We start from the raw sequence: 14,719 nt of genomic DNA on the forward strand, positions 1-14,719 counted from the left end.
TTGTATCTTGAAATCTAAGAAAGACTGAATATCAAAGAAGGAGCGATTCACAATTTTAAATGTTGCCAAGAAAGCCATACCCAGGTTCTTATTACAACTAACTTCTATGTACTCTCCTCCATTGGCATTCAAAAGTCCTTACTCTACTGTCAGGCACTTAGGAGCTCATGTTACTGTGTTAGCTTCCACTTGTATGTGTTTTAAATTATCTTCATTTACATAACATCTGTGTGTCATTCTCTTCTATGTATGTTCTCTGCAACCAGACTGTAAACTCTTCCAAACAATGCATTTTTTCCAACAGTAAACTTTTAACTTTCTACTCTCCTACCTCTTTTTGAACATACACACAGACACACGGACACACACATACAAATGGACACAGGAGGCCACAAAGCTTTGACATTCAAATATTAATATAGACACAAGTGCAAATTTTTAAAAATCAATTTTAAACATAATATGTTCTTTGAAATTTTTTTAGAAAACATTCAAACTTAGATGCTTCTGTCAAGAGCACTGTTTTGATAAATTTTAGATTATATATTTGTTGCTGAAAATAATAAAACAAACACCATCTCTTTTGGATCTATTATGGGGTTTTCTCTTCATCTACCACTAGCTATCTTACTGGTACTACCTTAAAGGAAAATTTTGTTTAAATAATCTTCTTTGTTTCCTTCTATTAACTAATTTAGTAAGTGAAATAAATTATTTCCCATCGTTTGTTTCTTATCTTTTCTGCTTTATTCAGTTGCTTGACAAATTTCTACCCAAATGAGTAGAAATGAGTGAGGCTGTCTAATTTTGAAATAGATCACTTTTATGGTTGCAGAAATTATCAAAGTTTTATAAAAGTTTGGCTTATATACCATCATATCTATAATGAGCATTTTCTTTTTTAAATCCCAAAAAACACCATTTAAAGTTTATATAATAAAGTAAATCATCCCCATTACAATGCTTTTCTTATTTCCTTAAGGAAACTCAGAAATACACTCTCATAGTGGAAAATTCCAGAGTCTTAAAAAATATTACAGTATAGATTTGTGTATGATGAGTATAGAAAACAAGTGATACATGATAAAGCAAGTCTCCGTTATGCTACTATAAAGTGAGTAATTGTGCATGATGAAATCTTCATCTTGGCCTTAATTTGGAGGACTCCCTTTCAGTTGATGACACTGCTTCTTATGTCTTTGAAATAAACAATTCATATGCTTCCAGCAGCAAAACAGCAAATTTATGCACAACTCAATCCACACTGATATCCTTGCTTTCCTGTTGTTACTAGAAATAAACTGTAGATAGAAATTGTAGCTTCAAACTAAGGCCAATGCCTCCCTAGATCCAGTTCCCTCATATTTACTCAATTGCATCTGCAACTGTCTCCTCTGTCTCCTGTATCATTGTTTTTTCCTTCTCCACTGGTCATCCAAAAAGTAACCCTTTGAATCCAACTTTCACTCCAGCTTTTTTCTCTGCTTCCTTTCTTAACAAATTTCACCCCATGAGATTCACCTGTGTGCAGTATGGCCAATTCTTCTCTATCCATTCCCCTGTGAACCTACTGTAGTCAGGATTTTGTCCTACCAGTCTTATCAGCAGCTCTTGTCAATATCACAAATGACCTTCACATTGCCATATCCAATGGTTAATAACATCCTCACTGTATTTGGTCTATCAGAATCTGTTGTTCTTGGAAGACTTAGTCATTTGAGACTCAGAATGGTGCCTTTTTCTAAGTCACAGCCCAATATTTCTCAGTTTTCGATGCAAGTGCCTCTTTATTTTTCCAATCTCCAAACTTTGGTTCTACTAAAAGCCACATCACTAATCATTCTCAGTCTCTATATGATCTTATACAGTCTCATGGCTTTTAATATAATTTGTCACTGATGACCCCCAAATTTATATTTCCTGTCCGAGCCACTACTCTAGAGTCTTTATTTGTATATCCAATTGCTTATTTGTCATCTCCATTTGAGTGTCCAACAGGCATCTTAAAATTGATCAAAACCTCAAATCTTAATTACTCCCTCAAAACTTTTACTTTTTAATTTTTACCACAGCAAATGGTGCTTCTTCCAGTGACTTAGACAAAAAACCTGGAATAATCCTTGATTACATATCATATCTATCCATGATTTCTGAAAAATGTTATCTTAAAAAAATATGCTCAAAATTTCATCACATCTCGTGTTCCTTCAATACTACTGCCGTATCATCTCTATCCTCCTTGTTCTACTTTGTTTTCTTTGTAATATTTACCAGTACCTAATGTTATAGATTAGGTTGTGTTCCCTCAAAAAAATACATGTTGAAATCCTAACCCTCAGGACTGGAGAATGTGGCTTTTTTTGGAAATAGTGTCATTTCCAATGTAATTAGTTGAGATGAGGTCATACTGGAGTAGGAGTGGGCTCCTAGTCCAATATGACTGATGTCCTTCTAAGAAAATAGCCATGTGCAGACACAGAGAGACACACAGGGAGAATGCCATAAACAAATGGAGGCAGAGATTGGAGTTAGGCTGCCACAAGGCAAGGAACACTTGGGGCTACCATAAGCTAGAAGAGGCCAGGAAGGACCCTCCCCTAGAGGCTTCGGAGAAAGCATGGCCTGGCTGTCACCTTGATTTCAGATTGTTAGCCTCTAGAACTGTGAGGGAATGAATTTCTGTTGTTTTCATCCACTCAATTTGTGGTTCTTTGTTGTGACAGCCCTGGGAAATGGATATGACTTGCATGTTGCATATTCATTTTATATATTATTTAGGTACATGTTCATTGTCTGTCTACTTTAACTAGAAAGTAAGCTCCAGCTCCCTGATTAAGATTTTGTCTGTTTTTTAAAAGTTGCTATATTTTCTCACCTGAAAGTGTGAGTGATTTATTGTAACTAGTAAAACATCAGAGAATAGGTCTTAGATGATATTCTATTCAGTTAGGGACCAAACCTTTTACAGTTTTTATATTTTTGAAGTTTACTTGTACTTTGAAAAAAAATAATATTCAAAATGAACTTGTTAAGAAAAGTTTTAACATAAAACCAGGATAGATTTCATTAGAATATGTTGAACACAAAAATAAAAGGCATAGAAGTGGACTATCTACAAACAAAAAAATAAAAAGATACAGAGCTGAGATTGTCATTGTTAAAACAATCCTGCTAGCCTAGTAAAAATAAACCAAGGAAGGATAAATCAAATGTCAACTTAAAAAATATTTATCTACAAGAGAAGGGGGGAAATATAGTAGAGGAAACAGGAATAAATGTAAGACTTTTCTGAATATTCCATGTTATGTAATTTTGATTTTGGAAATAAAAGTGTTTTTCCTTCTCAAAAAAATAATTAAGGAATAAATTCTGGGCTAGGTGCAGTGACTCATGTCTTTGATCCTAGCACTTTGAGAGGTTGAGGCAGGCAGATTGCTTGAGTCTAGGAGTTGGAGACCAGCCTGGGCAACATGGCGAAACTCTGTCCCTACAAAAAACATACAAGAATTAGCCTGGAGTGGTGGCGTGCACCTGTAGTCCCAACTACTCAGGAGGCTGAGGTGGGAGCATCGCTTGAGTCTGCCAGGCAGAGGCTGAAGTGAGCCAAGATGACGCTACTGCACTCCAGCCTGGGTGACAGAGGGAGACCTGTCTGGAAAAAACAAAACAAAAAAAACCCTCAAATAATAAACTAACAAAAGTATTTATCCAAAGTGCATACCAACTGATAACAAAACCACACAGAGAAAATAGTTTATTTAAATTCACTTAATAAAGACTGTATGCCCTTATTGAAATATATCCTAAGACAAACAGAGCTTCAAAGAAATGTTAATCTTATTTAGTAGCAGTAGTAATATTGGTATTATTATTTTGAAATTATTTTATATATATGATAGAATGATGCAAATGAATAATTGTTATAACTGTTAAGAACCAAGATTTTCAAAGTAAAGGAAAAAGAAACAAAAATAAAATCCAAGAAATTAGGTTAAAACCCTATCATTTAATTTACATTTAAATTAGAAAAGGCAACATAGATTTACATAACCAAGTTTTTTTTCCAAATAAATTATTCTTAGCTTTGTCCACTGAAAAAGCCTAGAAGAAATAACAATCTATAAAAAAATGAGTATTACGAACTAAATTGTGCCCCATTTTCTAAGTTCACATATAGAAGGCCTAACTCTCAATGTGACTATATTTAAATAGAGCCTTTAAGGAGGTAATTAGGTTAAATGAGGTCATAAGGGTGGGGTTCTAATTCAATAGGACTGGTGTCCTTATAAGAAGGCACAAGATGCCAGCGTCCTCTCTCTGTCAGTGTGCACACAGAGGGAAAATCTTGTGAGGTCACAGCAGGAAGGTGGGCATCTGTAAGGCAGGAAGAGAGGCCTCATCAGAGACCAGCCTTGTTGGAACCTTGATCTTGGACTTCTAGCTTCCAGAACTGTGAAAAAGTGAATTTCTGTTGTTTAAGCCATTCAGTCCAGTATAAATGTTTCTAGCTTTAAGGTAAATCAGTTACTTTTGTTTGATACCTGTGAACCCGGAGCTTACGATTACTGTGAGTATATGCAGGGCCAGTTTGTAGAAGTTTAATACCAATCTCCACTAAAAGGGATCAGGGTTTTGCAACCAGCCCAGTTGTCCCATAGATGGTTTTTGGATAAACATAGAAATTGACCCTCTCAGTGTTAATGCTTGAAACTCACATTTGTCTTATCTGAGTTCCTTCCTCAGGAAACTGACCCTCAGGCTTCCCAGGTAGTATCAAGGAACTGAAACTCCCCTTTCTTACCCCTTTCTAATTCCTGTTTTCCCACACATAGCTGCATCTGTCCCCACTATATAATCCCCCAAATGTGGTCGATTGAGGAGATGGATTTGAGACTTATCTCCTGTCTCCACAGCTTCTGCATCCAAATAAAGCCTTCTTCCCTGGCAATACTCTTTTTCTCAGTGATAGGCTTTTTGTGCAGTGAGCAACAGGACCTAGACCACTCCCCTGATGTTTTGGTAACAGCTTCACGGAAAAAATTACACATCGGGGGAGGAATTATACAATATGAGCCTGAAAAATCTTGATGGATTGGAAGGCAAGTTCTCCATCCAAGGACCCAGTGATCGACATGAAAGACTTCCAACTGGCCAAAGACGAAACAATTTGAGCATCAAAAATAATAATGCAATTGGTTAAAACAGTTAAGTACTGTCTTATGAATTCAAAATGGTCCTTTAGAAGAGACAGAGGTGGAGAAAAATAGAGAACTCAAAAGTGAAGAGGGTGGAGTTGATATCTCATTGGATACCATCGAAAGTAACTAAATACCAAGGCCTTACTTTCAAGACTGTCAATTAACAGGAAAGAGGTAAGCATTTATTCTGCCTTTCCTGTATAAACGACATTGCAGGCTACCCAAATAGCCCTATTGATGAGGGAGGAAAAGTACCTGTTTATAAATAAACTCCAGAAATTTGCAATGGATAGTAGAATTAGAAATTCAGTTTTCAAACCCTAACGATGTAAAGTGATTTAGGCAAAACCCAGCATGGATGAACCATTAGGTGAACAGTTGATGGAGAGATCAGGCTGTCAATACTTGCACCCATTGATCAATCTTAGCAGCACTAAAAATAGGACTTAAGACATTATGTGCCTGCTAATTTGATGTAGTTTGAAGCACATAGGATCACCTATAAATTATTTGCTATAAAATGCTGAGCTTGAATCTAAACAAGCATCTAAAGGTAATCCCTATGTACAGCAAATACAACATGAAAAAGAACAATCAAAATGATACCACAAGAAAGCAAACAGACAAATCCAGATTGTGGGATATTCTTCAAATCAATTGACCCAGTTTCTTTAGCAAGTCAGAGGCAGAGAGAAGAAAAAGGAGGGAACAGAAGCTAGGAATAAATGCTTTTGATTATGAGAGGCTTCAGAGACTTAACAGGAAATTGTCATGTGTGGACCTTGTTTAGATCCTGATTCAAACAAAATAATTATAATCTTTTTGAGATAATTGGGAGAAATTTGATTACAGTACTGGGTATCAGATTATATTAAGGAGTAATTGTTAATTTTATTATGGTTGATAATGACATAATTATAAAAGAAAATGTCCATATTTATTTAGAAATAAAGTATCTAAATGTGTAGCAGCGAGACGACATGATGTTTGGGGTTTGTTTTCTAGCAATTCAATAGAGGAAAAGAAAATGGAACAAATGTGGCAAAGTCTCGGTAATTTTTGAGTATAAATGATGGTGGCACAAAGTTCATTATATTGCTATTTGCCTTTATATTTGAAATTTTTCATAGTAAAAATTTGTTTAGGCTACTCAATTTGAAAATTAGTAAATTATTCTTCAGCAAAATTTCAACTGTGTGTGGGGGTTGAGGGCACAAAAGCCAGAGTGCAACATGTTTAAGGAGTAAATTTGCAAAATGCTGAAGGGCAGGCCGTGAGTGTAGATTCATCTTTACACAGAGCAGCTAAAGAAGCAGCGAAGTAGAACGGCAAAAGAAGTGAAGAGTAAGGTTGAGAGAACATGTGTGTGCATGTGTTATGTATTTGCGTATGTATCTGTGTGTGCATGTTTGTGTTTGTGTTTGTGTGTTTTAGGCTAACTGAGTCAAAGATTAAACATTCTGAAAGGTTAAAAAAAATCTAGTAAAGAGTAAAAACCCTACTATTTATTTTTATTTGTATTATTATACTTCAAGTTCTAGGGTACATGCACACAACGTACACATAGGTATACATGTGCCATGTTGGTTTGTGGCACCTATCAACTCGTCATTTACATTAAAAAACCTATTGTTTTCTAACGTATCTAGATTTTGAGTTTTTTGATATATTCAGAGTCTAATCGTTTTCTCCTATGTTTACAGAAATCAAGCAAACATAATAGACTTAAAGCTGGAAACATTTATGTTAGACCAAATTCAGATTTTTGGTCCAAATATATCTTCTCCAAAGCTACTTCCTCTCCCTGCACTTCCATGTCTATGGCAGGGTTCTATACGCTTGTAGGGTGATGGGCTCCCTGACTCCAGCTCCTTCTTGCTCCTACCAGCCTGCTCAACTGTGCTTTCATCTTGTCATTTGCCCACAGAAAACCTCCCATGACTCCCACTGCCTTTGGAAGAGTAGGCAAATCACTGAGTCTTACTCCTGAAAGTTTTCTACTGCCTAACTCCAATTTTACTTTTAAAATTTTCCTCTATTTAATTTTTTGTTATCTCCCAACACTTCGCTCTACCCAGTTATCCCACTTATTCTTTAGCTGACACACCTTATTTGTCCTTCCTTTCTATACTTCACTCTTGTTGTAACTTAAAACACCTTAAAAACACCTCCAGCTTAAAAACACCTCCTAAAAGAAGCATTCTAGGGCAATGTCTAGTGATTTCTAGACTTTTCCCTTTCTCTGAATTTCTTTCAGACTTACTATGTAAAACACTCATGTAGCATTCCCTAACTTGTATTTTTATAATTCAAACAATTATTTGATGCAGCATATGATTATATATATATATAATAATATGAACAGAATAAAGATAAAAATCAAGTTAAAAATGAGAAAGATATATTTGAATCAAGAGCCAAGGGTTTCAGTAGCCCATAGCCATCTATTGCCTTGTATTATTTTTCAGTGGTTCACATGCCTATATGTTTGCCACTTTTACCAGGATATGTGATCCTTACGTATCAAAGTGAATAAACACTATAAGGGGATGCAAATTAAGCAGTTTGGTATTTCCTTAAGATCTTCAAAAAGAGAAACGCCATCTGCCCTCATGATAGATGTTCCTCTCCTGAAGGCAGGAAAGCACTAAATGATCTTCAAGGTACTGTCTAGTTATAATTTTTAGTAATGGAACTACCTCTGCCAACAAAGTTCAATAGTGTACTGATTACTACTGAGCAAAGTGTGGCCTCTGGACCCGCAGCATTGGCATCATCTGGGAGATTGCTAGAAATGCAGAAGTGTAGGCCCCATCCAAGATCTACTGAATCAAAATCTTCATTTTATACAATTCCCCTGAATTATTGTGCACATTAAAGTTTGAAAAGCAGAATAATGTAGCTACCTCATATAAAATATATACTGCATAAAAAAATTTCAATATTATTAAGGAAAATATATTTTTGTTAAGAATATTAAGGATTATAGTTTACCACAGTATAAACTATTTAATTTCTGCTCTTTTAAAAATTAAGTGCATCCAAAATGTTCAGAATTTTCACTGGCAGTTGAAAAATGCAGCACCTAGGTATTTAATATGTATCTTTCATCACATCCATTGCTTTAAGAATATTTTAAGCATGTATACTAAGTTTTTTTTTATTAACAATACCCCAACATTTTGCTCCATCTTTTTCTTAACAATCCTAATTTTACTCCTGGCAATCAAAAATGAAAGCAAGGTTTATTACTTGTTTTCTCGCCTTGTTTACCTATTGATAGCTTTAAATGCCAGCAGCTGTGCTAATTTCCTCACTTTGAGTTCATTAAGCTACAAAACAATAGCCATATTATATTCGTAAAAAATTCCCTCTGGCATTAGGAAAAATAATTCTTGGTAATACAGTTTAAGATTTCCTTGAAATTTCAACCTCACTCTAAAATGTTTTAAATTACCATCTTAAAAAACCCTGAGTAATGAGTTTTTATATAAAAAGTTGCGGATAGAAAAAGTATCACTGAAACATTAAATAAACAGGAAATACATTCTGAAACTTTAGTTCTTCCATGGTCTAATCTGGTTTTAGAAATTCTTCATAAGGTGAACCATCTAAAATTATACTCACTTATTCTTTACTTCTGTGTAAAAACTATTATTTACTAATGTGTTGGCAGGCAAACTCTAGGCAGAAAATAGCCAGCGTAGGACAAAATAGAACAAGATCTCTGACCTCATGAAGTTTAGATCCTACTGAGAAAAACCAAATAAAAATATAAATAAATATATAATTGCATATTGTGATATGTTCTATGAAAAAAAGAACAAAAAGTTGGGAGCCACGAGAGAGAGTTTGATGGAAATAGAATGCCTCTCTGAGGAAGTTACTTATAGGCTGAGGCCCAAAATATGAAGGGAGAATCAGAGAAAGGATGAAAGGATGAGTATTCCTGCACCCGCAGAGAGGAAGAAAAAGAAGCCCAGGGTGACGGGGCAGAGCAAACCTGTGGAAGAGGGGCACAAGGTGAGGCGGGGAGGCAGCGGGCTAAATCATGCAGGGTTCTATAGGCCACAGTAGAGAGGCCTTTGAAAAGTGCTACACAGAAATATATATTTATGCATATAATATATGCTTTAAAACATAAGATGGAATAATTTAAATACATGCAAAATAAACTGAATATTATAATAAACCGTTTTGTACCTATTATTGACCTTCAACAATTATTAACATTCTGCTCTTTTTGTTTTATCTATACTCTCCTTTATTTTCTACCCTTACTTGATTATTACTTTATATCTATTTTTAGGTAAAATTCATATTTTCTGAAGTACACAAATTTCAACTATACAATTTTGACAAATTGATTCAAACATGTAACTCATAAAATACAGAATATCTTCATCGCCTAACAATTTTGAATAGCTTTATTGAGATATGATTCATAAAGCATACAATTTATTTATTTAAAGCATACAATTTAATGCCTTTTGGTATATTCAGGCATTTTTATCATCATCACTGCAATCTAACTTGAAAATGTCTTTTGTTTTCCCCCCAAAAAATCCTCCATACTCATTAGCAGTCACTCTCCATTCCCCCTCCCCAAGCCCTAGGTAACTACTAACCTACTTTCTGTCTCTATAGGTTTGCCTATTCTAGAATTTCACATAAATAAAATTACACAATATTTGGCCTTTTGTGATTGGCTTCTTTCATCTAGCATAATGATTTTAAGCTTCAGCTATGTTGTAGCATGTATCAGTACTTCAATTATTTGTATTGTTGAACATTAATTCATTGCATGGATATACCACATTTATTTACCCATTTATCAGTTAATTGATGCTTGAGTTGTGTCTACATTTTAGCTATTATGAATAATGCTGCTATGAACTTTCAAGTACAAATTTTTATGCAGACATGTATTTTTATATCTGTTCCATATATACTGAAGAGTGAAACTGTTATGTCATATAGTAACTCTATATTTAACATTTTGGGAAACTGACATAACACTTTACAAAGTGGCTGCACAGTTTTACATTCCCATCAGCTGTTTACGAGTTCCAATTTCTCTACATTCTTGCTAACACTTACTATTGTCTTTTTAATTATAGCCACCTTAAAGTGGTATAAAGTGGTATCTCTTCTTGGTTTTGATGTTCTTTTTCCTAATAACCAAGAATGTTGACATATTTTCATGTGCTTATCATTTCTTGATACATATTCTTTGGGGAAAGGTCAGTTAAAATCCTTTGCTCATTTTAAAATCTTGTTATTTTTTCATAATTGCATTTTAAGAGGTCTCTTTATATTCTAGGTACAAGTTCTTTATCAGATATATGATATGCAAATATTTTCTCCCGTTCTGTGTGCCGTCTTTTCACTTCCTTTCTGGTATTATTTGCAGCACAAAAGCTTTTAATTTGACAAAGTTCAATTTAACTGTTTCTTCTTTATCATGTATGCTTTTCCTTGTCATATCTTAGAAATGAGTGCCTAACCCAATGTCATGGAGATTTATTCCCATATTTTCTTCTAAGATTGTTGTAGTTTTATCTCTCATATTTACGTCAAAAATCCAGTTCGAGTGAATTTACCTGTGTGGTATAGAGAATTCATCTAATTTCTTTTCTTTTTCTTTTTTTTTTTTTTTTTGCATGAAGATTCTCAGTTGTCCCAGCATCATTTGTTGAAAAAATTATTCTTTCTCAATTGAATTTTCTTAGAAATATTGTCAAATAGCACTTGAGCATAAATTTGTGGATTTATGTCTGGATTGTCTATTCAGTTCCATTTATGTATGTGTCTCTTTTTTTAAAATTCAGATACTTCTGTCTTGATTGCTGTTGCATCACCCCACAATTTAGATTTTTAAATGATCATCCCCCTCAGTCTTGTGTGAAATGGCTTGAAGGGGGCAAGAGTTTGAACAATCTGAATGATTAATATATAATTGAAATAGTTCCTGTGGAGAAATCATGGTGACTTGTATTGGTGTTGTTGTAAGCGGGAAAAGTGAACAGATGTATTTTGGAGATAGGTCTTGGAGCAGGATTGCATGTTGGAAGTGAGAGGTGGAGAGATAACAGAAATCACTCCTAGAAGTCTTGCTTAATCAATTAAGTGCATGGTAGAACCTTTTACTGAGGTAGGGAAGATCAGGAAAGATATACATTTCTGGGGTGTGATCTAGAACTGCTTTTAAGATTAGACTCACAAAATGTCTTTTAGGTAGCCAACCAGGTATGCCAATTATAGTCTTGTTGATAAAATTATTTATGTTCTCAAAGTAGCCAAGCTCAGGGTTGGTTCTCTCTAGAAAACTGTTGCCCTAAATTTTAGCTTGTTCCTTCTCATTATTCAGATCCAGGACTTAAATGTTCACATCCCTACAAAGACTAGCCCTATTTCTCATGCCCTTTAAACTCCTGATCTCATTCTAGTTTTACTGTCACACTACCCTGTTTCTTTTCCTCAGAGCATTTATCACTATCTGAAATTATTTATTTTACTTTTTAACCTTTATATTTTACTGATACATAATAATTGAAATCATTTATTTTTGTTTACTGGGTTACTGTTTGCTTTCCTTAACTAGAATGTAGTTCTATAAGAAAGGATCCTGTATCAGTTTTGTTCAGTCTGTATCCATGGAGAGATTACCTGGTGCTATGGGCTAAATTGTACCGCCTCACCACTCACGTGGTGAAACCCTAACTCCCACCATGACAGCATTTGAAGATGGAGTCTTTGGGAGGTAATTAGGTTTAAATGAGATCTGAGGGTGGGGTGCTCATGATGTGTCTTCTTGATATGTCTTCACATGGTGGAGAGAGACGGAGGAAGCAAGCTTTCTGGTTTCTTTTCCTATAAGGGTACTAATCCATCAAGAAGGGCATCTGCCATCTGCAAGCCTGGAAGAGAGCCCTCACCAAGGAACTAAATCAGCTGGTATCTTGATCTGGGACTTCCCAAACTCCAGACTGTGAAAAATAAATTCCTGTTGTTTAAGCTACCCAGTCTGTGGTATTTTGTTAGGACACCTGGAATGGAGAAGATGCACCATATATATAAATATACATATATGTGAAGTTATATATATATAAATATATATGTAGTTATATCTGTATATATAAATATATATAATATATAATAAATAATAATATAAATGAAGTTCAGAGCTCGGAAGATTGAAGATTGGTCTGAGAAAGAAATATAATTTGGAGGGTTTTCAACATTTTGATACTATTTATTTTTTAAAAACACATTTAGTTGTATATATTTAAGGTATATGACATGATATTATAAAAGATACACATACATGTATATATATAGTGAAATGTTGACTATAGTGGAACAAGTTAACATAGCCATAATGTCACGTAGTTACCCATTTTTGCCTTCCCCACTTCTCATGGCAAGAGCAGCTATAATCTATTCATTTAGCAAAAATCCTGAATATAATACACCATTATTAACTATAGGCCTCTTGTTGTTAGATCTTTTGACTTGTTCATCAAACCTATTTTCTATTTTGTCTCCTTTACCCACATCTTCCGTTTCCTACCCTCCAAAACTCTGTCATTTTATTCTCTATCTCTTTATATTAGGCCTTTAAAAAAAAGTGTCCATATATAAGTGATGTCATGCAGGTTTTTTTTTCTGTGTCAGGCTTATTTCACTTACTATAACATGCATGGCCCTAGAGGGCATTATCCTACATAGTATATAAAACTAAAGTGATGGATGAAATTAACTAAGAATGTAGAAACAGAAGAAGGCCCAGAACAAATTGCCAAAGGAGTCTGAGAAGAAATAGCTAGAGGTTAGCAGAAAAATCAGGCAAGACTACAGTTTATTTCAAGAAGGACATAGTGTCAGTAGTGCCACAATCTATTGAGAGGGCAAGTAAACTGCTGTCAGCTGGGTCATTAATTCATTAGATATTTACTGAACAGAAAGCCAGATTCCTGATGTGTGGGGAGATGCACAAAGTATAACTACAGGTGTTTGGTAGCTAAGTCACAGCAGTAAGGGTAAGCTCTAAAGAATACCTTAGATCCAGACAGAAGGTAGAGAGAAGGACTTTCGTTCATTCTCTCACTCATATATTCACTCATTCATATAACAAACAGTCTTTGAGTACTATTCCAAGAAAAAGAAACCATGTTAACACAGGTCCATGACTTTAGAATGGTCCAGGCTTTTCATTAGAACAAAGAGCAGCATACTGCTACCAGAGTTTTTGGCAAATCGTGTGCTTTAATTTCTACTGTAATTTCTTTTCTATGCAGAAAACAATGTATTTTTTGAGGTTAAGGAAAGAAAATGATTTATTGACACCGAAGAACCCATTAATGCAGCGCCTTTGCAGAAAACCACAGAGGACTAAATTCATTCAAGTAGTTTTGGATTACCTAATACGTATTTTGCATTAAACTTAACCTGATAACAATATAAGTCATAGAACTTGTATGACAAGGTTGTAATTAGAGAACAGAGTGCTAGAAAATGGCATATTGACCACAAATATAATCCAATAAGTAATAATTAATTTAAACTCAAAATATAGTTTTCCTGAAAATGAAGATGTTATCCAATAATACATCGTGAATCATCAGAGCCTCTTCCATCCTTCACCTTACTTAGCCTTTGCTAAAGATACAGTGATTTCTGTTCCATTGTTTGGGATGAGAAAAATATGCCATGACTTTACTAAATTTTTCACTAAGGTTAGAAAAGAAAACACCTTGGAAAGGCTGTAATAGACTATCTGAGGCTGGAAGAGTTTTAACATTTACATAGAAAATGACTCCATTTTCCCTCGAAGGACAAAATCTGGCTATAAAAGGCCTCCTCTCTGAGCTTTGCCCAGGCCACGATCTTGGGACTATCAGCTATAATGAGCACTGTGTGGATAAGTCCCTATGCATTGTACTGAATACTTATCCTGACAGAGTGTCTGTAGACATAACGAATGTAACAGCCACATTAGAATTACAGGCTGTAAAAAACATTGCAGTATGAATTATTTGTCAAGAAATAAAAGATGCATTGTAATTTGCCAAGAAACAACTGTCTAATGTGTTTTCTTTTTTGAAAAAAAAAAATGTGCTTGCTTGCAAAATATTTGCAAAGTAAATTATCTATTACTATTGCTTGCTTGCTAATTGTCAGTAATAATCCCTTTCAATTACTATGGTGAAGTAGGTCAGCCAATTTTTAGTGCTTATGAAACTTGCAATTTAGAACAAGGCGGCATATCAGCAAGTTAGGTTTTAATATGATTGAGCAAATACTCTTTCTTTCAGTCCTCTTAACCCTAACCATGGATCCAGACCAGCTGTAATACCTAAAAGTAATTATGCCTACTTTTATTTATAATATTTTTATAACTACTTGTAACAATGACAGTTCATTCTCAATCGTTTTTATTTTTTAATTAATAGATTTTATTTTATTTATTTTTGAGACAGAGTCTCACTCTGTCGCCCAGGCTGGAGTGTGGTGACACG

This window comes from Hylobates moloch, unplaced genomic scaffold, assembly GCF_009828535.3.
Source record: "Hylobates moloch isolate HMO894 unplaced genomic scaffold, HMol_V3 SCAFFOLD_15, whole genome shotgun sequence".
In the NCBI taxonomy this organism is placed as follows: domain Eukaryota; kingdom Metazoa; phylum Chordata; class Mammalia; order Primates; family Hylobatidae; genus Hylobates; species Hylobates moloch.